General features: G+C 47.7%; 17 non-coding genes across 17 annotated transcripts; all 17 read right to left on the reverse strand.

The window, feature by feature from the left end:
• Window positions 1-836: 836 nt before the first annotated feature.
• Window positions 837-1,027, reverse strand: LOC142721153 (U2 spliceosomal RNA). The gene has a single exon (XR_012873906.1). It is a non-coding gene; the product is annotated as a U2 spliceosomal RNA (small nuclear RNA).
• Window positions 1,028-2,323: 1,296 nt separating this feature from the next.
• Window positions 2,324-2,514, reverse strand: LOC142721155 (U2 spliceosomal RNA). Its single transcript, XR_012873909.1, has one exon. It is a non-coding gene; the product is annotated as a U2 spliceosomal RNA (small nuclear RNA).
• Window positions 2,515-3,810: 1,296 nt separating this feature from the next.
• LOC142721156 (U2 spliceosomal RNA) lies at window positions 3,811-4,001 on the reverse strand. Its single transcript, XR_012873910.1, has one exon. It is a non-coding gene; the product is annotated as a U2 spliceosomal RNA (small nuclear RNA).
• A 1,280-nt stretch (window positions 4,002-5,281) lies between these two features.
• On the reverse strand, window positions 5,282-5,472 carry LOC142721157 (U2 spliceosomal RNA). The gene has a single exon (XR_012873911.1). It is a non-coding gene; the product is annotated as a U2 spliceosomal RNA (small nuclear RNA).
• A 1,300-nt stretch (window positions 5,473-6,772) lies between these two features.
• Window positions 6,773-6,963, reverse strand: LOC142721158 (U2 spliceosomal RNA). Its single transcript, XR_012873912.1, has one exon. It is a non-coding gene; the product is annotated as a U2 spliceosomal RNA (small nuclear RNA).
• A 1,284-nt stretch (window positions 6,964-8,247) lies between these two features.
• LOC142721159 (U2 spliceosomal RNA) lies at window positions 8,248-8,438 on the reverse strand. The gene has a single exon (XR_012873913.1). It is a non-coding gene; the product is annotated as a U2 spliceosomal RNA (small nuclear RNA).
• Window positions 8,439-9,738: 1,300 nt separating this feature from the next.
• LOC142721160 (U2 spliceosomal RNA) lies at window positions 9,739-9,929 on the reverse strand. The gene has a single exon (XR_012873914.1). It is a non-coding gene; the product is annotated as a U2 spliceosomal RNA (small nuclear RNA).
• A 1,292-nt stretch (window positions 9,930-11,221) lies between these two features.
• On the reverse strand, window positions 11,222-11,412 carry LOC142721162 (U2 spliceosomal RNA). The gene has a single exon (XR_012873915.1). It is a non-coding gene; the product is annotated as a U2 spliceosomal RNA (small nuclear RNA).
• A 1,276-nt stretch (window positions 11,413-12,688) lies between these two features.
• Window positions 12,689-12,879, reverse strand: LOC142721111 (U2 spliceosomal RNA). The gene has a single exon (XR_012873865.1). It is a non-coding gene; the product is annotated as a U2 spliceosomal RNA (small nuclear RNA).
• Window positions 12,880-14,167: 1,288 nt separating this feature from the next.
• Window positions 14,168-14,358, reverse strand: LOC142721163 (U2 spliceosomal RNA). Its single transcript, XR_012873916.1, has one exon. It is a non-coding gene; the product is annotated as a U2 spliceosomal RNA (small nuclear RNA).
• A 1,292-nt stretch (window positions 14,359-15,650) lies between these two features.
• LOC142721164 (U2 spliceosomal RNA) lies at window positions 15,651-15,841 on the reverse strand. The gene has a single exon (XR_012873917.1). It is a non-coding gene; the product is annotated as a U2 spliceosomal RNA (small nuclear RNA).
• A 1,288-nt stretch (window positions 15,842-17,129) lies between these two features.
• Window positions 17,130-17,320, reverse strand: LOC142721165 (U2 spliceosomal RNA). The gene has a single exon (XR_012873918.1). It is a non-coding gene; the product is annotated as a U2 spliceosomal RNA (small nuclear RNA).
• A 1,292-nt stretch (window positions 17,321-18,612) lies between these two features.
• On the reverse strand, window positions 18,613-18,803 carry LOC142721167 (U2 spliceosomal RNA). Its single transcript, XR_012873921.1, has one exon. It is a non-coding gene; the product is annotated as a U2 spliceosomal RNA (small nuclear RNA).
• Window positions 18,804-20,087: 1,284 nt separating this feature from the next.
• Window positions 20,088-20,278, reverse strand: LOC142721168 (U2 spliceosomal RNA). The gene has a single exon (XR_012873922.1). It is a non-coding gene; the product is annotated as a U2 spliceosomal RNA (small nuclear RNA).
• Window positions 20,279-21,546: 1,268 nt separating this feature from the next.
• LOC142721286 (U2 spliceosomal RNA) lies at window positions 21,547-21,737 on the reverse strand. Its single transcript, XR_012874038.1, has one exon. It is a non-coding gene; the product is annotated as a U2 spliceosomal RNA (small nuclear RNA).
• A 1,292-nt stretch (window positions 21,738-23,029) lies between these two features.
• LOC142721169 (U2 spliceosomal RNA) lies at window positions 23,030-23,220 on the reverse strand. The gene has a single exon (XR_012873923.1). It is a non-coding gene; the product is annotated as a U2 spliceosomal RNA (small nuclear RNA).
• A 1,308-nt stretch (window positions 23,221-24,528) lies between these two features.
• Window positions 24,529-24,719, reverse strand: LOC142721170 (U2 spliceosomal RNA). The gene has a single exon (XR_012873924.1). It is a non-coding gene; the product is annotated as a U2 spliceosomal RNA (small nuclear RNA).
• Between the last annotated feature and the right edge of the window lie 1,226 nt (window positions 24,720-25,945).

The following is a 25,945-nucleotide window of genomic DNA, read 5'->3' on the forward strand; positions in this document are numbered from 1 at the left end:
ATGACACGTGCAAAGTTCCGTCTGAACTTTATATAAGACGGTGAGGCTCAGTCAGTCACTCAGTGTTGCCTGAGAGGGCAACACTGCAACAGCCGGCCGCCAGGCTGTCTTTTTTTTGCACAGCTAGTTGCCTCCAGGAGGCCACAAGAGGGAGACAAGGGACTGCAAAATGGAAAATAGGCATCCACCAACTTTACAGACAACTTCTCCTTGCTCCTACAACCTCCATCCTTGCACAGTTTGTTATTCTTCTAGGTAACATAGTAACAAATCCAAATTGCTGCTCTCTTTGTAGGCAAGCAAGGCTTTGTTGCAACTGCAATTCTTACTTCTTCTTGAAATGTAGGGACGACAGTACATTCCATCACATCCATCTAGTGTACACAGGTAGGTCCATTGTGGCGGGCAGGCGAGCGGGCGGGCTGCTTTATTGGCTGTTTGCTGTTCCCCTACTCCACTCCACTATTTGACTGTTGTGCTGCATCAATCAATCAATCAATCAATCAATCAATCAATCAATCAATCAATCAATCAATCAGTGGCTGGCTCAGGTGCAGCTCTTTAACTTACCTAAAAGGGAGGGCGGAGAGAAGACAAGGAAGGTGAATGAGGTGTTCCAATGTGAAATGCCGGAAACACAGAAACACAGACGACACACAACAAGAGGTGGCAATCTATTCATTAATTGCATTTAATCAATGAGCTCATTATCACTCATGCATTGTCCAACAGGTGTTGAAATAATGGGATTAAAAGGGGAGATCCCTTCAGAAAGACAGAAACAATAGCAAAGACAAAAAACACTTTTGGAATCTGCTTTTAGTCAACACATAAGGAAAGGGTGCACCGGTCCTGGAAATACTGCAATACCAGGTCAATGCGTGGAGTGGACAGAGCAAGCTCTATTTCCATCTCCCTGTTCTAAAAATCCATTTAATATATGGTCCCCAGATAGGGGACGTATCAGATATTAAACTGATAAGAACAGATACTACACTTGATCTTAGCCAAAAGGCCGAGAAGCGATAACCCGAACGGGCCGCGCGTTGCCCGAGCCTGCCCGATACTGCTGTTCAGCCCTTGCAGCGATTCAGCCTACTTCTAGGCAATTCCATGGGGCCCTGCAGGCTCACACACTCACAGCTACACGGGAGGTGAATAAAGGCCGGAGAGGAAGCCAGACAGGATTTGCTTCTTTTGCTTGCACCACAATGCAGTGCTGAAAGAGGAGGAATCTACATAAAAACGCCTTCCTGGCAACGCCCAAATGCCCTGCTGCCATGCAGATAAACACTGGCAGCGGCAGCAAGTGCATGCCCACAGCCACCCCTTGTTCCTTCACACCTTGTATCAGCTGTAATCCAGTCCAGTCCAGTGCTGCCTGCTGAGCAGCACTGACCAACACTGCCTGGGCCCAGGCTTTTATCTCTGAGGCCCCATTATGATGTCAGAAAGCTGGCTCTGGAATCCTGAGGGCTCCACTATGACACGTGCAAAGTTCCGTCTGAACTTTATATAAGACGGTGAGGCTCAGTCAGTCACTCAGTGTTGCCTGAGAGGGCAACACTGCAACAGCCGGCCGCCAGGCTGTCTTTTTTTTGCACAGCTAGTTGCCTCCAGGAGGCCACAAGAGGGAGACAAGGGACTGCAAAATGGAAAATAGGCATCCACCAACTTTACAGACAACTTCTCCTTGCTCCTACAACCTCCATCCTTGCACAGTTTGTTATTCTTCTAGGTAACATAGTAACAAATCCAAATTGCTGCTCTCTTTGTAGGCAAGCAAGGCTTTGTTGCAACTGCAATTCTTACTTCTTCTTGAAATGTAGGGACGACAGTACATTCCATCACATCCATCTAGTGTACACAGGTAGGTCCATTGTGGCGGGCAGGCGAGCGGGCGGGCTGCTTTATTGGCTGTTTGCTGTTCCCCTACTCCACTCCACTATTTGACTGTTGTGCTGCATCAATCAATCAATCAATCAATCAATCAATCAATCAATCAATCAATCAATCAATCAATCAGTGGCTGGCTCAGGTGCAGCTCTTTAACTTACCTAAAAGGGAGGGCGGAGAGAAGACAAGGAAGGTGAATGAGGTGTTCCAATGTGAAATGCCGGAAACACAGAAACACAGACGACACACAACAAGAGGTGGCAATCTATTCATTAATTGCATTTAATCAATGAGCTCATTATCACTCATGCATTGTCCAACAGGTGTTGAAATAATGGGATTAAAAGGGGAGATCCCTTCAGAAAGACAGAAACAATAGCAAAGACAAAAAACACTTTTGGCATCTGCTTTTAGTCAACACATAAGGAAAGGGTGCACCGGTCCTGGAAATACTGCAATACCAGGTCAATGCGTGGAGTGGACAGAGCAAGCTCTATTTCCATCTCCCTGTTCTAAAAATCCATTTAATATATGGTCCCCAGATAGGGGACGTATCAGATATTAAACTGATAAGAACAGATACTACACTTGATCTTAGCCAAAAGGCCGAGAAGCGATAACCCGAACGGGCCGCGCGTTGCCCGAGCCTGCCCGATACTGCTGTTCAGCCCTTGCAGCGATTCAGCCTACTTCTAGGCAATTCCATGGGGCCCTGCAGGCTCACACACTCACAGCTACACGGGAGGTGAATAAAGGCCGGAGAGGAAGCCAGACAGGATTTGCTTCTTTTGCTTGCACCACAATGCAGTGCTGAAAGAGGAGGAATCTACATAAAAACGCCTTCCTGGCAACGCCCAAATGCCCTGCTGCCATGCAGATAAACACTGGCAGCGGCAGCAAGTGCATGCCCACAGCCACCCCTTGTTCCTTCACACCTTGTATCAGCTGTAATCCAGTCCAGTCCAGTGCTGCCTGCTGAGCAGCACTGACCAACACTGCCTGGGCCCAGGCTTTTATCTCTGAGGCCCCATTATGATGTCAGAAAGCTGGCTCTGGAATCCTGAGGGCTCCACTATGACACGTGCAAAGTTCCGTCTGAACTTTATATAAGACGGTGAGGCTCAGTCAGTCACTCAGTGTTGCCTGAGAGGGCAACACTGCAACAGCCGGCCGCCAGGCTGTCTTTTTTTTGCACAGCTAGTTGCCTCCAGGAGGCCACAAGAGGGAGACAAGGGACTGCAAAATGGAAAATAGGCATCCACCAACTTTACAGACAACTTCTCCTTGCTCCTACAACCTCCATCCTTGCACAGTTTGTTATTCTTCTAGGTAACATAGTAACAAATCCAAATTGCTGCTCTCTTTGTAGGCAAGCAAGGCTTTGTTGCAACTGCAATTCTTACTTCTTCTTGAAATGTAGGGACGACAGTACATTCCATCACATCCATCTAGTGTACACAGGTAGGTCCATTGTGGCGGGCAGGCGAGCGGGCGGGCTGCTTTATTGGCTGTTTGCTGTTCCCCTACTCCACTCCACTATTTGACTGTTGTGCTGCATCAATCAATCAATCAATCAATCAATCAATCAATCAATCAATCAATCAATCAATCAATCAGTGGCTGGCTCAGGTGCAGCTCTTTAACTTACCTAAAAGGGAGGGCGGAGAGAAGACAAGGAAGGTGAATGAGGTGTTCCAATGTGAAATGCCGGAAACACAGAAACACAGACGACACACAACAAGAGGTGGCAATCTATTCATTAATTGCATTTAATCAATGAGCTCATTATCACTCATGCATTGTCCAACAGGTGTTGAAATAATGGGATTAAAAGGGGAGATCCCTTCAGAAAGACAGAAACAATAGCAAAGACAAAAAACACTTTTGGAATCTGCTTTTAGTCAACACATAAGGAAAGGGTGCACCGGTCCTGGAAATACTGCAATACCAGGTCAATGCGTGGAGTGGACAGAGCAAGCTCTATTTCCATCTCCCTGTTCTAAAAATCCATTTAATATATGGTCCCCAGATAGGGGACGTATCAGATATTAAACTGATAAGAACAGATACTACACTTGATCTTAGCCAAAAGGCCGAGAAGCGATAACCCGAACGGGCCGCGCGTTGCCCGAGCCTGCCCGATACTGCTGTTCAGCCCTTGCAGCGATTCAGCCTACTTCTAGGCAATTCCATGGGGCCCTGCAGGCTCACACACTCACAGCTACACGGGAGGTGAATAAAGGCCGGAGAGGAAGCCAGACAGGATTTGCTTCTTTTGCTTGCACCACAATGCAGTGCTGAAAGAGGAGGAATCTACATAAAAACGCCTTCCTGGCAACGCCCAAATGCCCTGCTGCCATGCAGATAAACACTGGCAGCGGCAGCAAGTGCATGCCCACAGCCACCCCTTGTTCCTTCACACCTTGTATCAGCTGTAATCCAGTCCAGTCCAGTGCTGCCTGCTGAGCAGCACTGACCAACACTGCCTGGGCCCAGGCTTTTATCTCTGAGGCCCCATTATGATGTCAGAAAGCTGGCTCTGGAATCCTGAGGGCTCCACTATGACACGTGCAAAGTTCCGTCTGAACTTTATATAAGACGGTGAGGCTCAGTCAGTCACTCAGTGTTGCCTGAGAGGGCAACACTGCAACAGCCGGCCGCCAGGCTGTCTTTTTTTTGCACAGCTAGTTGCCTCCAGGAGGCCACAAGAGGGAGACAAGGGACTGCAAAATGGAAAATAGGCATCCACCAACTTTACAGACAACTTCTCCTTGCTCCTACAACCTCCATCCTTGCACAGTTTGTTATTCTTCTAGGTAACATAGTAACAAATCCAAATTGCTGCTCTCTTTGTAGGCAAGCAAGGCTTTGTTGCAACTGCAATTCTTACTTCTTCTTGAAATGTAGGGACGACAGTACATTCCATCACATCCATCTAGTGTACACAGGTAGGTCCATTGTGGCGGGCAGGCGAGCGGGCGGGCTGCTTTATTGGCTGTTTGCTGTTCCCCTACTCCACTCCACTATTTGACTGTTGTGCTGCATCAATCAATCAATCAATCAATCAATCAATCAATCAATCAATCAGTGGCTGGCTCAGGTGCAGCTCTTTAACTTACCTAAAAGGGAGGGCGGAGAGAAGACAAGGAAGGTGAATGAGGTGTTCCAATGTGAAATGCCGGAAACACAGAAACACAGACGACACACAACAAGAGGTGGCAATCTATTCATTAATTGCATTTAATCAATGAGCTCATTATCACTCATGCATTGTCCAACAGGTGTTGAAATAATGGGATTAAAAGGGGAGATCCCTTCAGAAAGACAGAAACAATAGCAAAGACAAAAAACACTTTTGGAATCTGCTTTTAGTCAACACATAAGGAAAGGGTGCACCGGTCCTGGAAATACTGCAATACCAGGTCAATGCGTGGAGTGGACAGAGCAAGCTCTATTTCCATCTCCCTGTTCTAAAAATCCATTTAATATATGGTCCCCAGATAGGGGACGTATCAGATATTAAACTGATAAGAACAGATACTACACTTGATCTTAGCCAAAAGGCCGAGAAGCGATAACCCGAACGGGCCGCGCGTTGCCCGAGCCTGCCCGATACTGCTGTTCAGCCCTTGCAGCGATTCAGCCTACTTCTAGGCAATTCCATGGGGCCCTGCAGGCTCACACACTCACAGCTACACGGGAGCTGAATAAAGGCCGGAGAGGAAGCCAGACAGGATTTGCTTCTTTTGCTTGCACCACAATGCAGTGCTGAAAGAGGAGGAATCTACATAAAAACGCCTTCCTGGCAACGCCCAAATGCCCTGCTGCCATGCAGATAAACACTGGCAGCGGCAGCAAGTGCATGCCCACAGCCACCCCTTGTTCCTTCACACCTTGTATCAGCTGTAATCCAGTCCAGTCCAGTGCTGCCTGCTGAGCAGCACTGACCAACACTGCCTGGGCCCAGGCTTTTATCTCTGAGGCCCCATTATGATGTCAGAAAGCTGGCTCTGGAATCCTGAGGGCTCCACTATGACACGTGCAAAGTTCCGTCTGAACTTTATATAAGACGGTGAGGCTCAGTCAGTCACTCAGTGTTGCCTGAGAGGGCAACACTGCAACAGCCGGCCGCCAGGCTGTCTTTTTTTTGCACAGCTAGTTGCCTCCAGGAGGCCACAAGAGGGAGACAAGGGACTGCAAAATGGAAAATAGGCATCCACCAACTTTACAGACAACTTCTCCTTGCTCCTACAACCTCCATCCTTGCACAGTTTGTTATTCTTCTAGGTAACATAGTAACAAATCCAAATTGCTGCTCTCTTTGTAGGCAAGCAAGGCTTTGTTGCAACTGCAATTCTTACTTCTTCTTGAAATGTAGGGACGACAGTACATTCCATCACATCCATCTAGTGTACACAGGTAGGTCCATTGTGGCGGGCAGGCGAGCGGGCGGGCTGCTTTATTGGCTGTTTGCTGTTCCCCTACTCCACTCCACTATTTGACTGTTGTGCTGCATCAATCAATCAATCAATCAATCAATCAATCAATCAATCAATCAATCAATCAATCAATCAATCAGTGGCTGGCTCAGGTGCAGCTCTTTAACTTACCTAAAAGGGAGGGCGGAGAGAAGACAAGGAAGGTGAATGAGGTGTTCCAATGTGAAATGCCGGAAACACAGAAACACAGACGACACACAACAAGAGGTGGCAATCTATTCATTAATTGCATTTAATCAATGAGCTCATTATCACTCATGCATTGTCCAACAGGTGTTGAAATAATGGGATTAAAAGGGGAGATCCCTTCAGAAAGACAGAAACAATAGCAAAGACAAAAAACACTTTTGGAATCTGCTTTTAGTCAACACATAAGGAAAGGGTGCACCGGTCCTGGAAATACTGCAATACCAGGTCAATGCGTGGAGTGGACAGAGCAAGCTCTATTTCCATCTCCCTGTTCTAAAAATCCATTTAATATATGGTCCCCAGATAGGGGACGTATCAGATATTAAACTGATAAGAACAGATACTACACTTGATCTTAGCCAAAAGGCCGAGAAGCGATAACCCGAACGGGCCGCGCGTTGCCCGAGCCTGCCCGATACTGCTGTTCAGCCCTTGCAGCGATTCAGCCTACTTCTAGGCAATTCCATGGGGCCCTGCAGGCTCACACACTCACAGCTACACGGGAGGTGAATAAAGGCCGGAGAGGAAGCCAGACAGGATTTGCTTCTTTTGCTTGCACCACAATGCAGTGCTGAAAGAGGAGGAATCTACATAAAAACGCCTTCCTGGCAACGCCCAAATGCCCTGCTGCCATGCAGATAAACACTGGCAGCGGCAGCAAGTGCATGCCCACAGCCACCCCTTGTTCCTTCACACCTTGTATCAGCTGTAATCCAGTCCAGTCCAGTGCTGCCTGCTGAGCAGCACTGACCAACACTGCCTGGGCCCAGGCTTTTATCTCTGAGGCCCCATTATGATGTCAGAAAGCTGGCTCTGGAATCCTGAGGGCTCCACTATGACACGTGCAAAGTTCCGTCTGAACTTTATATAAGACGGTGAGGCTCAGTCAGTCACTCAGTGTTGCCTGAGAGGGCAACACTGCAACAGCCGGCCGCCAGGCTGTCTTTTTTTTGCACAGCTAGTTGCCTCCAGGAGGCCACAAGAGGGAGACAAGGGACTGCAAAATGGAAAATAGGCATCCACCAACTTTACAGACAACTTCTCCTTGCTCCTACAACCTCCATCCTTGCACAGTTTGTTATTCTTCTAGGTAACATAGTAACAAATCCAAATTGCTGCTCTCTTTGTAGGCAAGCAAGGCTTTGTTGCAACTGCAATTCTTACTTCTTCTTGAAATGTAGGGACGACAGTACATTCCATCACATCCATCTAGTGTACACAGGTAGGTCCATTGTGGCGGGCAGGCGAGCGGGCGGGCTGCTTTATTGGCTGTTTGCTGTTCCCCTACTCCACTCCACTATTTGACTGTTGTGCTGCATCAATCAATCAATCAATCAATCAATCAATCAATCAATCAATCAATCAGTGGCTGGCTCAGGTGCAGCTCTTTAACTTACCTAAAAGGGAGGGCGGAGAGAAGACAAGGAAGGTGAATGAGGTGTTCCAATGTGAAATGCCGGAAACACAGAAACACAGACGACACACAACAAGAGGTGGCAATCTATTCATTAATTGCATTTAATCAATGAGCTCATTATCACTCATGCATTGTCCAACAGGTGTTGAAATAATGGGATTAAAAGGGGAGATCCCTTCAGAAAGACAGAAACAATAGCAAAGACAAAAAACACTTTTGGAATCTGCTTTTAGTCAACACATAAGGAAAGGGTGCACCGGTCCTGGAAATACTGCAATACCAGGTCAATGCGTGGAGTGGACAGAGCAAGCTCTATTTCCATCTCCCTGTTCTAAAAATCCATTTAATATATGGTCCCCAGATAGGGGACGTATCAGATATTAAACTGATAAGAACAGATACTACACTTGATCTTAGCCAAAAGGCCGAGAAGCGATAACCCGAACGGGCCGCGCGTTGCCCGAGCCTGCCCGATACTGCTGTTCAGCCCTTGCAGCGATTCAGCCTACTTCTAGGCAATTCCATGGGGCCCTGCAGGCTCACACACTCACAGCTACACGGGAGGTGAATAAAGGCCGGAGAGGAAGCCAGACAGGATTTGCTTCTTTTGCTTGCACCACAATGCAGTGCTGAAAGAGGAGGAATCTACATAAAAACGCCTTCCTGGCAACGCCCAAATGCCCTGCTGCCATGCAGATAAACACTGGCAGCGGCAGCAAGTGCATGCCCACAGCCACCCCTTGTTCCTTCACACCTTGTATCAGCTGTAATCCAGTCCAGTCCAGTGCTGCCTGCTGAGCAGCACTGACCAACACTGCCTGGGCCCAGGCTTTTATCTCTGAGGCCCCATTATGATGTCAGAAAGCTGGCTCTGGAATCCTGAGGGCTCCACTATGACACGTGCAAAGTTCCGTCTGAACTTTATATAAGACGGTGAGGCTCAGTCAGTCACTCAGTGTTGCCTGAGAGGGCAACACTGCAACAGCCGGCCGCCAGGCTGTCTTTTTTTTGCACAGCTAGTTGCCTCCAGGAGGCCACAAGAGGGAGACAAGGGACTGCAAAATGGAAAATAGGCATCCACCAACTTTACAGACAACTTCTCCTTGCTCCTACAACCTCCATCCTTGCACAGTTTGTTATTCTTCTAGGTAACATAGTAACAAATCCAAATTGCTGCTCTCTTTGTAGGCAAGCAAGGCTTTGTTGCAACTGCAATTCTTACTTCTTCTTGAAATGTAGGGACGACAGTACATTCCATCACATCCATCTAGTGTACACAGGTAGGTCCATTGTGGCGGGCAGGCGAGCGGGCGGGCTGCTTTATTGGCTGTTTGCTGTTCCCCTACTCCACTCCACTATTTGACTGTTGTGCTGCATCAATCAATCAATCAATCAATCAATCAATCAATCAATCAATCAATCAATCAATCAATCAATCAGTGGCTGGCTCAGGTGCAGCTCTTTAACTTACCTAAAAGGGAGGGCGGAGAGAAGACAAGGAAGGTGAATGAGGTGTTCCAATGTGAAATGCCGGAAACACAGAAACACAGACGACACACAACAAGAGGTGGCAATCTATTCATTAATTGCATTTAATCAATGAGCTCATTATCACTCATGCATTGTCCAACAGGTGTTGAAATAATGGGATTAAAAGGGGAGATCCCTTCAGAAAGACAGAAACAATAGCAAAGACAAAAAACACTTTTGGAATCTGCTTTTAGTCAACACATAAGGAAAGGGTGCACCGGTCCTGGAAATACTGCAATACCAGGTCAATGCGTGGAGTGGACAGAGCAAGCTCTATTTCCATCTCCCTGTTCTAAAAATCCATTTAATATATGGTCCCCAGATAGGGGACGTATCAGATATTAAACTGATAAGAACAGATACTACACTTGATCTTAGCCAAAAGGCCGAGAAGCGATAACCCGAACGGGCCGCGCGTTGCCCGAGCCTGCCCGATACTGCTGTTCAGCCCTTGCAGCGATTCAGCCTACTTCTAGGCAATTCCATGGGGCCCTGCAGGCTCACACACTCACAGCTACACGGGAGGTGAATAAAGGCCGGAGAGGAAGCCAGACAGGATTTGCTTCTTTTGCTTGCACCACAATGCAGTGCTGAAAGAGGAGGAATCTACATAAAAACGCCTTCCTGGCAACGCCCAAATGCCCTGCTGCCATGCAGATAAACACTGGCAGCGGCAGCAAGTGCATGCCCACAGCCACCCCATGTTCCTTCACACCTTGTATCAGCTGTAATCCAGTCCAGTCCAGTGCTGCCTGCTGAGCAGCACTGACCAACACTGCCTGGGCCCAGGCTTTTATCTCTGAGGCCCCATTATGATGTCAGAAAGCTGGCTCTGGAATCCTGAGGGCTCCACTATGACACGTGCAAAGTTCCGTCTGAACTTTATATAAGACGGTGAGGCTCAGTCAGTCACTCAGTGTTGCCTGAGAGGGCAACACTGCAACAGCCGGCCGCCAGGCTGTCTTTTTTTTGCACAGCTAGTTGCCTCCAGGAGGCCACAAGAGGGAGACAAGGGACTGCAAAATGGAAAATAGGCATCCACCAACTTTACAGACAACTTCTCCTTGCTCCTACAACCTCCATCCTTGCACAGTTTGTTATTCTTCTAGGTAACATAGTAACAAATCCAAATTGCTGCTCTCTTTGTAGGCAAGCAAGGCTTTGTTGCAACTGCAATTCTTACTTCTTCTTGAAATGTAGGGACGACAGTACATTCCATCACATCCATCTAGTGTACACAGGTAGGTCCATTGTGGCGGGCAGGCGAGCGGGCGGGCTGCTTTATTGGCTGTTTGCTGTTCCCCTACTCCACTCCACTATTTGACTGTTGTGCTGCATCAATCAATCAATCAATCAATCAATCAATCAATCAATCAATCAATCAATCAATCAGTGGCTGGCTCAGGTGCAGCTCTTTAACTTACCTAAAAGGGAGGGCGGAGAGAAGACAAGGAAGGTGAATGAGGTGTTCCAATGTGAAATGCCGGAAACACAGAAACACAGACGACACACAACAAGAGGTGGCAATCTATTCATTAATTGCATTTAATCAATGAGCTCATTATCACTCATGCATTGTCCAACAGGTGTTGAAATAATGGGATTAAAAGGGGAGATCCCTTCAGAAAGACAGAAACAATAGCAAAGACAAAAAACACTTTTGGAATCTGCTTTTAGTCAACACATAAGGAAAGGGTGCACCGGTCCTGGAAATACTGCAATACCAGGTCAATGCGTGGAGTGGACAGAGCAAGCTCTATTTCCATCTCCCTGTTCTAAAAATCCATTTAATATATGGTCCCCAGATAGGGGACGTATCAGATATTAAACTGATAAGAACAGATACTACACTTGATCTTAGCCAAAAGGCCGAGAAGCGATAACCCGAACGGGCCGCGCGTTGCCCGAGCCTGCCCGATACTGCTGTTCAGCCCTTGCAGCGATTCAGCCTACTTCTAGGCAATTCCATGGGGCCCTGCAGGCTCACACACTCACAGCTACACGGGAGGTGAATAAAGGCCGGAGAGGAAGCCAGACAGGATTTGCTTCTTTTGCTTGCACCACAATGCAGTGCTGAAAGAGGAGGAATCTACATAAAAACGCCTTCCTGGCAACGCCCAAATGCCCTGCTGCCATGCAGATAAACACTGGCAGCGGCAGCAAGTGCATGCCCACAGCCACCCCTTGTTCCTTCACACCTTGTATCAGCTGTAATCCAGTCCAGTCCAGTGCTGCCTGCTGAGCAGCACTGACCAACACTGCCTGGGCCCAGGCTTTTATCTCTGAGGCCCCATTATGATGTCAGAAAGCTGGCTCTGGAATCCTGAGGGCTCCACTATGACACGTGCAAAGTTCCGTCTGAACTTTATATAAGACGGTGAGGCTCAGTCAGTCACTCAGTGTTGCCTGAGAGGGCAACACTGCAACAGCCGGCCGCCAGGCTGTCTTTTTTTTGCACAGCTAGTTGCCTCCAGGAGGCCACAAGAGGGAGACAAGGGACTGCAAAATGGAAAATAGGCATCCACCAACTTTACAGACAACTTCTCCTTGCTCCTACAACCTCCATCCTTGCACAGTTTGTTATTCTTCTAGGTAACATAGTAACAAATCCAAATTGCTGCTCTCTTTGTAGGCAAGCAAGGCTTTGTTGCAACTGCAATTCTTACTTCTTCTTGAAATGTAGGGACGACAGTACATTCCATCACATCCATCTAGTGTACACAGGTAGGTCCATTGTGGCGGGCAGGCGAGCGGGCGGGCTGCTTTATTGGCTGTTTGCTGTTCCCCTACTCCACTCCACTATTTGACTGTTGTGCTGCATCAATCAATCAATCAATCAATCAATCAATCAATCAATCAGTGGCTGGCTCAGGTGCAGCTCTTTAACTTACCTAAAAGGGAGGGCGGAGAGAAGACAAGGAAGGTGAATGAGGTGTTCCAATGTGAAATGCCGGAAACACAGAAACACAGACGACACACAACAAGAGGTGGCAATCTATTCATTAATTGCATTTAATCAATGAGCTCATTATCACTCATGCATTGTCCAACAGGTGTTGAAATAATGGGATTAAAAGGGGAGATCCCTTCAGAAAGACAGAAACAATAGCAAAGACAAAAAACACTTTTGGCATCTGCTTTTAGTCAACACATAAGGAAAGGGTGCACCGGTCCTGGAAATACTGCAATACCAGGTCAATGCGTGGAGTGGACAGAGCAAGCTCTATTTCCATCTCCCTGTTCTAAAAATACATTTAATATATGGTCCCCAGATAGGGGACGTATCAGATATTAAACTGATAAGAACAGATACTACACTTGATCTTAGCCAAAAGGCCGAGAAGCGATAACCCGAACGGGCCGCGCGTTGCCCGAGCCTGCCCGATACTGCTGTTCAGCCCTTGCAGCGATTCAGCCTACTTCTAGGCAATTCCATGGGGCCCTGCAGGCTCACACACTCACAGCTACACGGGAGGTGAATAAAGGCCGGAGAGGAAGCCAGACAGGATTTGCTTCTTTTGCTTGCACCACAATGCAGTGCTGAAAGAGGAGGAATCTACATAAAAACGCCTTCCTGGCAACGCCCAAATGCCCTGCTGCCATGCAGATAAACACTGGCAGCGGCAGCAAGTGCATGCCCACAGCCACCCCTTGTTCCTTCACACCTTGTATCAGCTGTAATCCAGTCCAGTCCAGTGCTGCCTGCTGAGCAGCACTGACCAACACTGCCTGGGCCCAGGCTTTTATCTCTGAGGCCCCATTATGATGTCAGAAAGCTGGCTCTGGAATCCTGAGGGCTCCACTATGACACGTGCAAAGTTCCGTCTGAACTTTATATAAGACGGTGAGGCTCAGTCAGTCACTCAGTGTTGCCTGAGAGGGCAACACTGCAACAGCCGGCCGCCAGGCTGTCTTTTTTTTGCACAGCTAGTTGCCTCCAGGAGGCCACAAGAGGGAGACAAGGGACTGCAAAATGGAAAATAGGCATCCACCAACTTTACAGACAACTTCTCCTTGCTCCTACAACCTCCATCCTTGCACAGTTTGTTATTCTTCTAGGTAACATAGTAACAAATCCAAATTGCTGCTCTCTTTGTAGGCAAGCAAGGCTTTGTTGCAACTGCAATTCTTACTTCTTCTTGAAATGTAGGGACGACAGTACATTCCATCACATCCATCTAGTGTACACAGGTAGGTCCATTGTGGCGGGCAGGCGAGCGGGCGGGCTGCTTTATTGGCTGTTTGCTGTTCCCCTACTCCACTCCACTATTTGACTGTTGTGCTGCATCAATCAATCAATCAATCAATCAATCAATCAATCAATCAATCAATCAATCAGTGGCTGGCTCAGGTGCAGCTCTTTAACTTACCTAAAAGGGAGGGCGGAGAGAAGACAAGGAAGGTGAATGAGGTGTTCCAATGTGAAATGCCGGAAACACAGAAACACAGACGACACACAACAAGAGGTGGCAATCTATTCATTAATTGCATTTAATCAATGAGCTCATTATCACTCATGCATTGTCCAACAGGTGTTGAAATAATGGGATTAAAAGGGGAGATCCCTTCAGAAAGACAGAAACAATAGCAAAGACAAAAAACACTTTTGGAATCTGCTTTTAGTCAACACATAAGGAAAGGGTGCACCGGTCCTGGAAATACTGCAATACCAGGTCAATGCGTGGAGTGGACAGAGCAAGCTCTATTTCCATCTCCCTGTTCTAAAAATCCATTTAATATATGGTCCCCAGATAGGGGACGTATCAGATATTAAACTGATAAGAACAGATACTACACTTGATCTTAGCCAAAAGGCCGAGAAGCGATAACCCGAACGGGCCGCGCGTTGCCCGAGCCTGCCCGATACTGCTGTTCAGCCCTTGCAGCGATTCAGCCTACTTCTAGGCAATTCCATGGGGCCCTGCAGGCTCACACACTCACAGCTACACGGGAGGTGAATAAAGGCCGGAGAGGAAGCCAGACAGGATTTGCTTCTTTTGCTTGCACCACAATGCAGTGCTGAAAGAGGAGGAATCTACATAAAAACGCCTTCCTGGCAACGCCCAAATGCCCTGCTGCCATGCAGATAAACACTGGCAGCGGCAGCAAGTGCATGCCCACAGCCACCCCTTGTTCCTTCACACCTTGTATCAGCTGTAATCCAGTCCAGTCCAGTGCTGCCTGCTGAGCAGCACTGACCAACACTGCCTGGGCCCAGGCTTTTATCTCTGAGGCCCCATTATGATGTCAGAAAGCTGGCTCTGGAATCCTGAGGGCTCCACTATGACACGTGCAAAGTTCCGTCTGAACTTTATATAAGACGGTGAGGCTCAGTCAGTCACTCAGTGTTGCCTGAGAGGGCAACACTGCAACAGCCGGCCGCCAGGCTGTCTTTTTTTTGCACAGCTAGTTGCCTCCAGGAGGCCACAAGAGGGAGACAAGGGACTGCAAAATGGAAAATAGGCATCCACCAACTTTACAGACAACTTCTCCTTGCTCCTACAACCTCCATCCTTGCACAGTTTGTTATTCTTCTAGGTAACATAGTAACAAATCCAAATTGCTGCTCTCTTTGTAGGCAAGCAAGGCTTTGTTGCAACTGCAATTCTTACTTCTTCTTGAAATGTAGGGACGACAGTACATTCCATCACATCCATCTAGTGTACACAGGTAGGTCCATTGTGGCGGGCAGGCGAGCGGGCGGGCTGCTTTATTGGCTGTTTGCTGTTCCCCTACTCCACTCCACTATTTGACTGTTGTGCTGCATCAATCAATCAATCAATCAATCAATCAATCAATCAATCAATCAGTGGCTGGCTCAGGTGCAGCTCTTTAAGCAGCTCTTTAACTTACCTAAAAGGGAGGGCGGAGAGAAGACAAGGAAGGTGAATGAGGTTTTCCAATGTGAAATGCCGGAAACACAGAAACACAGACGACACACAACAAGAGGTGGCAATCTATTCATTAATTGCATTTAATCAATGAGCTCATTATCACTCATGCATTGTCCAACAGGTGTTGAAATAATGGGATTAAAAGGGGAGATCCCTTCAGAAAGACAGAAACAATAGCAAAGACAAAAAACACTTTTGGAATCTGCTTTTAGTCAACACATAAGGAAAGGGTGCACCGGTCCTGGAAATACTGCAATACCAGGTCAATGCGTGGAGTGGACAGAGCAAGCTCTATTTCCATCTCCCTGTTCTAAAAATCCATTTAATATATGGTCCCCAGATAGGGGACGTATCAGATATTAAACTGATAAGAACAGATACTACACTTGATCTTAGCCAAAAGGCCGAGAAGCGATAACCCGAACGGGCCGCGCGTTGCCCGAGCCTGCCCGATACTGCTGTTCAGCCCTTGCAGCGATTCAGCCTACTTCTAGGCAATTCCATGGGGCCCTGCAGGCTCACACACTCACAGCTACACGGGAGGTGAATAAAGGCCGGAGAGGAAGCCAGACAGGATTTGCTTCTTTTGCTTGCACCACAATGCAGTGCTGAAAGAGGAGGAATCTACATAAAAACGCCTTCCTGGCAACGCCCAAATGCCCTGCTGCCATGCAGATAAACACTGGCAGCGGCAGCAAGTGCATGCCCACAGCCACCCCTTGTTCCTTCACACCTTGTATCAGCTGTAATCCAGTCCAGTCCAGTGCTGCCTGCTGAGCAGCACTGACCAACACTGCCTGGGCCCAGGCTTTTATCTCTGAGGCCCCATTATGATGTCAGAAAGCTGGCTCTGGAATCCTGAGGGCTCCACTATGACACGTGCAAAGTTCCGTCTGAACTTTATATAAGACGGTGAGGCTCAGTCAGTCACTCAGTGTTGCCTGAGAGGGCAACACTGCAACAGCCGGCCGCCAGGCTGTCTTTTTTTTGCACAGCTAGTTGCCTCCAGGAGGCCACAAGAGGGAGACAAGGGACTGCAAAATGGAAAATAGGCATCCACCAACTTTACAGACAACTTCTCCTTGCTCCTACAACCTCCATCCTTGCACAGTTTGTTATTCTTCTAGGTAACATAGTAACAAATCCAAATTGCTGCTCTCTTTGTAGGCAAGCAAGGCTTTGTTGCAACTGCAATTCTTACTTCTTCTTGAAATGTAGGGACGACAGTACATTCCATCACATCCATCTAGTGTACACAGGTAGGTCCATTGTGGCGGGCAGGCGAGCGGGCGGGCTGCTTTATTGGCTGTTTGCTGTTCCCCTACTCCACTCCACTATTTGACTGTTGTGCTGCATCAATCAATCAATCAATCAATCAATCAATCAATCAATCAATCAATCAATCAGTGGCTGGCTCAGGTGCAGCTCTTTAACTTACCTAAAAGGGAGGGCGGAGAGAAGACAAGGAAGGTGAATGAGGTGTTCCAATGTGAAATGCCGGAAACACAGAAACACAGACGACACACAACAAGAGGTGGCAATCTATTCATTAATTGCATTTAATCAATGAGCTCATTATCACTCATGCATTGTCCAACAGGTGTTGAAATAATGGGATTAAAAGGGGAGATCCCTTCAGAAAGACAGAAACAATAGCAAAGACAAAAAACACTTTTGGAATCTGCTTTTAGTCAACACATAAGGAAAGGGTGCACCGGTCCTGGAAATACTGCAATACCAGGTCAATGCGTGGAGTGGACAGAGCAAGCTCTATTTCCATCTCCCTGTTCTAAAAATCCATTTAATATATGGTCCCCAGATAGGGGACGTATCAGATATTAAACTGATAAGAACAGATACTACACTTGATCTTAGCCAAAAGGCCGAGAAGCGATAACCCGAACGGGCCGCGCGTTGCCCGAGCCTGCCCGATACTGCTGTTCAGCCCTTGCAGCGATTCAGCCTACTTCTAGGCAATTCCATGGGGCCCTGCAGGCTCACACACTCACAGCTACACGGGAGGTGAATAAAGGCCGGAGAGGAAGCCAGACAGGATTTGCTTCTTTTGCTTGCACCACAATGCAGTGCTGAAAGAGGAGGAATCTACATAAAAACGCCTTCCTGGCAACGCCCAAATGCCCTGCTGCCATGCAGATAAACACTGGCAGCGGCAGCAAGTGCATGCCCACAGCCACCCCTTGTTCCTTCACACCTTGTATCAGCTGTAATCCAGTCCAGTCCAGTGCTGCCTGCTGAGCAGCACTGACCAACACTGCCTGGGCCCAGGCTTTTATCTCTGAGGCCCCATTATGATGTCAGAAAGCTGGCTCTGGAATCCTGAGGGCTCCACTATGACACGTGCAAAGTTCCGTCTGAACTTTATATAAGACGGTGAGGCTCAGTCAGTCACTCAGTGTTGCCTGAGAGGGCAACACTGCAACAGCCGGCCGCCAGGCTGTCTTTTTTTTGCACAGCTAGTTGCCTCCAGGAGGCCACAAGAGGGAGACAAGGGACTGCAAAATGGAAAATAGGCATCCACCAACTTTACAGACAACTTCTCCTTGCTCCTACAACCTCCATCCTTGCACAGTTTGTTATTCTTCTAGGTAACATAGTAACAAATCCAAATTGCTGCTCTCTTTGTAGGCAAGCAAGGCTTTGTTGCAACTGCAATTCTTACTTCTTCTTGAAATGTAGGGACGACAGTACATTCCATCACATCCATCTAGTGTACACAGGTAGGTCCATTGTGGCGGGCAGGCGAGCGGGCGGGCTGCTTTATTGGCTGTTTGCTGTTCCCCTACTCCACTCCACTATTTGACTGTTGTGCTGCATCAATCAATCAATCAATCAATCAATCAATCAATCAATCAATCAATCAATCAATCAGTGGCTGGCTCAGGTGCAGCTCTTTAACTTACCTAAAAGGGAGGGCGGAGAGAAGACAAGGAAGGTGAATGAGGTGTTCCAATGTGAAATGCCGGAAACACAGAAACACAGACGACACACAACAAGAGGTGGCAATCTATTCATTAATTGCATTTAATCAATGAGCTCATTATCACTCATGCATTGTCCAACAGGTGTTGAAATAATGGGATTAAAAGGGGAGATCCCTTCAGAAAGACAGAAACAATAGCAAAGACAAAAAACACTTTTGGAATCTGCTTTTAGTCAACACATAAGGAAAGGGTGCACCGGTCCTGGAAATACTGCAATACCAGGTCAATGCGTGGAGTGGACAGAGCAAGCTCTATTTCCATCTCCCTGTTCTAAAAATCCATTTAATATATGGTCCCCAGATAGGGGACGTATCAGATATTAAACTGATAAGAACAGATACTACACTTGATCTTAGCCAAAAGGCCGAGAAGCGATAACCCGAACGGGCCGCGCGTTGCCCGAGCCTGCCCGATACTGCTGTTCAGCCCTTGCAGCGATTCAGCCTACTTCTAGGCAATTCCATGGGGCCCTGCAGGCTCACACACTCACAGCTACACGGGAGGTGAATAAAGGCCGGAGAGGAAGCCAGACAGGATTTGCTTCTTTTGCTTGCACCACAATGCAGTGCTGAAAGAGGAGGAATCTACATAAAAACGCCTTCCTGGCAACGCCCAAATGCCCTGCTGCCATGCAGATAAACACTGGCAGCGGCAGCAAGTGCATGCCCACAGCCACCCCTTGTTCCTTCACACCTTGTATCAGCTGTAATCCAGTCCAGTCCAGTGCTGCCTGCTGAGCAGCACTGACCAACACTGCCTGGGCCCAGGCTTTTATCTCTGAGGCCCCATTATGATGTCAGAAAGCTGGCTCTGGAATCCTGAGGGCTCCACTATGACACGTGCAAAGTTCCGTCTGAACTTTATATAAGACGGTGAGGCTCAGTCAGTCACTCAGTGTTGCCTGAGAGGGCAACACTGCAACAGCCGGCCGCCAGGCTGTCTTTTTTTTGCACAGCTAGTTGCCTCCAGGAGGCCACAAGAGGGAGACAAGGGACTGCAAAATGGAAAATAGGCATCCACCAACTTTACAGACAACTTCTCCTTGCTCCTACAACCTCCATCCTTGCACAGTTTGTTATTCTTCTAGGTAACATAGTAACAAATCCAAATTGCTGCTCTCTTTGTAGGCAAGCAAGGCTTTGTTGCAACTGCAATTCTTACTTCTTCTTGAAATGTAGGGACGACAGTACATTCCATCACATCCATCTAGTGTACACAGGTAGGTCCATTGTGGCGGGCAGGCGAGCGGGCGGGCTGCTTTATTGGCTGTTTGCTGTTCCCCTACTCCACTCCACTATTTGACTGTTGTGCTGCATCAATCAATCAATCAATCAATCAATCAATCAATCAATCAATCAATCAGTGGCTGGCTCAGGTGCAGCTCTTTAACTTACCTAAAAGGGAGGGCGGAGAGAAGACAAGGAAGGTGAATGAGGTGTTCCAATGTGAAATGCCGGAAACACAGAAACACAGACGACACACAACAAGAGGTGGCAATCTATTCATTAATTGCATTTAATCAATGAGCTCATTATCACTCATGCATTGTCCAACAGGTGTTGAAATAATGGGATTAAAAGGGGAGATCCCTTCAGAAAGACAGAAACAATAGCAAAGACAAAAAACACTTTTGGAATCTGCTTTTAGTCAACACATAAGGAAAGGGTGCACCGGTCCTGGAAATACTGCAATACCAGGTCAATGCGTGGAGTGGACAGAGCAAGCTCTATTTCCATCTCCCTGTTCTAAAAATCCATTTAATATATGGTCCCCAGATAGGGGACGTATCAGATATTAAACTGATAAGAACAGATACTACACTTGATCTTAGCCAAAAGGCCGAGAAGCGATAACCCGAACGGGCCGCGCGTTGCCCGAGCCTGCCCGATACTGCTGTTCAGCCCTTGCAGCGATTCAGACTACTTTTAGGCAATTCCATGGGGCCCTGCAGGCTCACACACTCACAGCTACACGGGAGGTGAATAAAGGCCGGAGAGGAAGCCAGACAGGATTTGCTTCTTTTGCTTGCACCACAATGCAGTGCTGAAAGAGGAGGAATCTACATAAAAACGCCTTCCTGGCAACGCCCAAATGCCCTGCTGCCATGCAGATAAACACTGGCAGCGGCAGCAAGTGCATGCCCACAGCCACCCCTTGTTCCTTCACACCTTGTATCAGCTGTAATCCAGTCCAGTCCAGTGCTGCCTGCTGAGCAGCACTGACCAACACTGCCTGGGCCCAGGCTTTTATCTCTGAGGCCCCATTATGATGTCAGAAAGCTGGCTCTGGAATCCTGAGGGCTCCACTATGACACGTGCAAAGTTCCGTCTGAACTTTATATAAGACGGTGAGGCTCAGTCAGTCACTCAGTGTTGCCTGAGAGGGCAACACTGCAACAGCCGGCCGCCAGGCTGTCTTTTTTTTGCACAGCTAGTTGCCTCCAGGAGGCCACAAGAGGGAGACAAGGGACTGCAAAATGGAAAATAGGCATCCACCAACTTTACAGACAACTTCTCCTTGCTCCTACAACCTCCATCCTTGCACAGTTTGTTATTCTTCTAGGTAACATAGTAACAAATCCAAATTGCTGCTCTCTTTGTAGGCAAGCAAGGCTTTGTTGCAACTGCAATTCTTACTTCTTCTTGAAATGTAGGGACGACAGTACATTCCATCACATCCATCTAGTGTACACAGGTAGGTCCATTGTGGCGGGCAGGCGAGCGGGCGGGCTGCTTTATTGGCTGTTTGCTGTTCCCCTACTCCACTCCACTATTTGACTGTTGTGCTGCATCAATCAATCAATCAATCAATCAATCAATCAGTGGCTGGCTCAGGTGCAGCTCTTTAACTTACCTAAAAGGGAGGGCGGAGAGAAGACAAGGAAGGTGAATGAGGTGTTCCAATGTGAAATGCCGGAAACACAGAAACACAGACGACACACAACAAGAGGTGGCAATCTATTCATTAATTGCATTTAATCAATGAGCTCATTATCACTCATGCATTGTCCAACAGGTGTTGAAATAATGGGATTAAAAGGGGAGATCCCTTCAGAAAGACAGAAACAATAGCAAAGACAAAAAACACTTTTGGAATCTGCTTTTAGTCAACACATAAGGAAAGGGTGCACCGGTCCTGGAAATACTGCAATACCAGGTCAATGCGTGGAGTGGACAGAGCAAGCTCTATTTCCATCTCCCTGTTCTAAAAATCCATTTAATATATGGTCCCCAGATAGGGGACGTATCAGATATTAAACTGATAAGAACAGATACAACACTTGATCTTAGCCAAAAGGCCGAGAAGCGATAACCCGAACGGGCCGCGCGTTGCCCGAGCCTGCCCGATACTGCTGTTCAGCCCTTGCAGCGATTCAGCCTACTTCTAGGCAATTCCATGGGGCCCTGCAGGCTCACACACTCACAGCTACACGGGAGGTGAATAAAGGCCGGAGAGGAAGCCAGACAGGATTTGCTTCTTTTGCTTGCACCACAATGCAGTGCTGAAAGAGGAGGAATCTACATAAAAACGCCTTCCTGGCAACGCCCAAATGCCCTGCTGCCATGCAGATAAACACTGGCAGCGGCAGCAAGTGCATGCCCACAGCCACCCCTTGTTCCTTCACACCTTGTATCAGCTGTAATCCAGTCCAGTCCAGTGCTGCCTGCTGAGCAGCACTGACCAACACTGCCTGGGCCCAGGCTTTTATCTCTGAGGCCCCATTATGATGTCAGAAAGCTGGCTCTGGAATCCTGAGGGCTCCACTATGACACGTGCAAAGTTCCGTCTGAACTTTATATAAGACGGTGAGGCTCAGTCAGTCACTCAGTGTTGCCTGAGAGGGCAACACTGCAACAGCCGGCCGCCAGGCTGTCTTTTTTTTGCACAGCTAGTTGCCTCCAGGAGGCCACAAGAGGGAGACAAGGGACTGCAAAATGGAAAATAGGCATCCACCAACTTTACAGACAACTTCTCCTTGCTCCTACAACCTCCATCCTTGCACAGTTTGTTATTCTTCTAGGTAACATAGTAACAAATCCAAATTGCTGCTCTCTTTGTAGGCAAGCAAGGCTTTGTTGCAACTGCAATTCTTACTTCTTCTTGAAATGTAGGGACGACAGTACATTCCATCACATCCATCTAGTGTACACAGGTAGGTCCATTGTGGCGGGCAGGCGAGCGGGCGGGCTGCTTTATTGGCTGTTTGCTGTTCCCCTACTCCACTCCACTATTTGACTGTTGTGCTGCATCAATCAATCAATCAATCAATCAATCAATCAATCAATCAATCAATCAATCAATCAGTGGCTGGCTCAGGTGCAGCTCTTTAACTTACCTAAAAGGGAGGGCGGAGAGAAGACAAGGAAGGTGAATGAGGTGTTCCAATGTGAAATGCCGGAAACACAGAAACACAGACGACACACAACAAGAGGTGGCAATCTATTCATTAATTGCATTTAATCAATGAGCTCATTATCACTCATGCATTGTCCAACAGGTGTTGAAATAATGGGATTAAAAGGGGAGATCCCTTCAGAAAGACAGAAACAATAGCAAAGACAAAAAACACTTTTGGAATCTGCTTTTAGTCAACACATAAGGAAAGGGTGCACCGGTCCTGGAAATACTGCAATACCAGGTCAATGCGTGGAGTGGACAGAGCAAGCTCTATTTCCATCTCCCTGTTCTAAAAATCCATTTAATATATGGTCCCCAGATAGGGGACGTATCAGATATTAAACTGATAAGAACAGATACTACACTTGATCTTAGCCAAAAGGCCGAGAAGCGATAACCCGAACGGGCCGCGCGTTGCCCGAGCCTGCCCGATACTGCTGTTCAGCCCTTGCAGCGATTCAGCCTACTTCTAGGCAATTCCATGGGGCCCTGCAGGCTCACACACTCACAGCTACACGGGAGGTGAATAAAGGCCGGAGAGGAAGCCAGACAGGATTTGCTTCTTTTGCTTGCACCACAATGCAGTGCTGAAAGAGGAGGAATCTACATAAAAACGCCTTCCTGGCAACGCCCAAATGCCCTGCTGCCATGCAGATAAACACTGGCAGCGGCAGCAAGTGCATGCCCACAGCCACCCCTTGTTCCTTCACACCTTGTATCAGCTGTAATCCAGTCCAGTCCAGTGCTGCCTGCTGAGCAGCACTGACCAACACTGCCTGGGCCCAGGCTTTTATCTCTGAGGCCCCATTATGATGTCAGAAAGCTGGCTCTGGAATCCTGAGGGCTCCACTATGACACGTGCAAAGTTCCGTCTGAACTTTATATAAGACGGTGAGGCTCAGTCAGTCACTCAGTGTTGCCTGAGAGGGCAACACTGCAACAGCCGGCCGCCAGGCTGTCTTTTTTTTGCACAGCTAGTTGCCTCCAGGAGGCCACAAGAGGGAGACAAGGGACTGCAAAATGGAAAATAGGCATCCACCAACTTTACAGACAACTTCTCCTTGCTCCTACAACCTCCATCCTTGCACAGTTTGTTATTCTTCTAGGTAACATAGTAACAAATCCAAATTGCTGCTCTCTTTGTAGGCAAGCAAGGCTTTGTTGCAACTGCAATTCTTACTTCTTCTTGAAATGTAGGGACGACAGTACATTCCATCACATCCATCTAGTGTACACAGGTAGGTCCATTGTGGCGGGCAGGCGAGCGGGCGGGCTGCTTTATTGGCTGTTTGCTGTTCCCCTACTCCACTCCACTATTTGACTGTTGTGCTGCATCAATCAATCAATCAATCAATCAATCAATCAATCAATCAATCAATCAATCAATCAATCAATCAATCAATCAGTGGCTGGCTCAGGTGCAGCTCTTTAACTTACCTAAAAGGGAGGGCGGAGAGAAGACAAGGAAGGTGAATGAGGTGTTCCAATGTGAAATGCCGGAAACACAGAAACACAGACGACACACAACAAGAGGTGGCAATCTATTCATTAATTGCATTTAATCAATGAGCTCATTATCACTCATGCATTGTCCAACAGGTGTTGAAATAATGGGATTAAAAGGGGAGATCCCTTCAGAAAGACAGAAACAATAGCAAAGACAAAAAACACTTTTGGAATCTGCTTTTAGTCAACACATAAGGAAAGGGTGCACCGGTCCTGGAAATACTGCAATACCAGGTCAATGCGTGGAGTGGACAGAGCAAGCTCTATTTCCATCTCCCTGTTCTAAAAATCCATTTAATATATGGTCCCCAGATAGGGGACGTATCAGATATTAAACTGATAAGAACAGATACTACACTTGATCTTAGCCAAAAGGCCGAGAAGCGATAACCCGAACGGGCCGCGCGTTGCCCGAGCCTGCCCGATACTGCTGTTCAGCCCTTGCAGCGATTCAGCCTACTTCTAGGCAATTCCATGGGGCCCTGCAGGCTCACACACTCACAGCTACACGGGAGGTGAATAAAGGCCGGAGAGGAAGCCAGACAGGATTTGCTTCTTTTGCTTGCACCACAATGCAGTGCTGAAAGAGGAGGAATCTACATAAAAACGCCTTCCTGGCAACGCCCAAATGCCCTGCTGCCATGCAGATAAACACTGGCAGCGGCAGCAAGTGCATGCCCACAGCCACCCCTTGTTCCTTCACACCTTGTATCAGCTGTAATCCAGTCCAGTCCAGTGCTGCCTGCTGAGCAGCACTGACCAACACTGCCTGGGCCCAGGCTTTTATCTCTGAGGCCCCATTATGATGTCAGAAAGCTGGCTCTGGAATCCTGAGGGCTCCACTATGACACGTGCAAAGTTCCGTCTGAACTTTATATAAGACGGTGAGGCTCAGTCAGTCACTCAGTGTTGCCTGAGAGGGCAACACTGCAACAGCCGGCCGCCAGGCTGTCTTTTTTTTGCACAGCTAGTTGCCTCCAGGAGGCCACAAGAGGGAGACAAGGGACTGCAAAATGGAAAATAGGCATCCACCAACTTTACAGACAACTTCTCCTTGCTCCTACAACCTCCATCCTTGCACAGTTTGTTATTCTTCTAGGTAACATAGTAACAAATCCAAATTGCTGCTCTCTTTGTAGGCAAGCAAGGCTTTGTTGCAACTGCAATTCTTACTTCTTCTTGAAATGTAGGGACGACAGTACATTCCATCACATCCATCTAGTGTACACAGGTAGGTCCATTGTGGCGGGCAGGCGAGCGGGCGGGCTGCTTTATTGGCTGTTTGCTGTTCCCCTACTCCACTCCACTATTTGACTGTTGTGCTGCATCAATCAATCAATCAATCAATCAATCAATCAATCAATCAATCAATCAATCAATCAGTGGCTGGCTCAGGTGCAGCTCTTTAACTTACCTAAAAGGGAGGGCGGAGAGAAGACAAGGAAGGTGAATGAGGTGTTCCAATGTGAAATGCCGGAAACACAGAAACACAGACGACACACAACAAGAGGTGGCAATCTATTCATTAATTGCATTTAATCAATGAGCTCATTATCACTCATGCATTGTCGAACAGGTGTTGAAATAATGGGATTAAAAGGGGAGATCCCTTCA

The sequence above is a fragment of the Rhinoderma darwinii genome, unplaced genomic scaffold (genome assembly GCF_050947455.1).
Source record: "Rhinoderma darwinii isolate aRhiDar2 unplaced genomic scaffold, aRhiDar2.hap1 Scaffold_516, whole genome shotgun sequence".
NCBI lineage: Eukaryota > Metazoa > Chordata > Amphibia > Anura > Rhinodermatidae > Rhinoderma > Rhinoderma darwinii.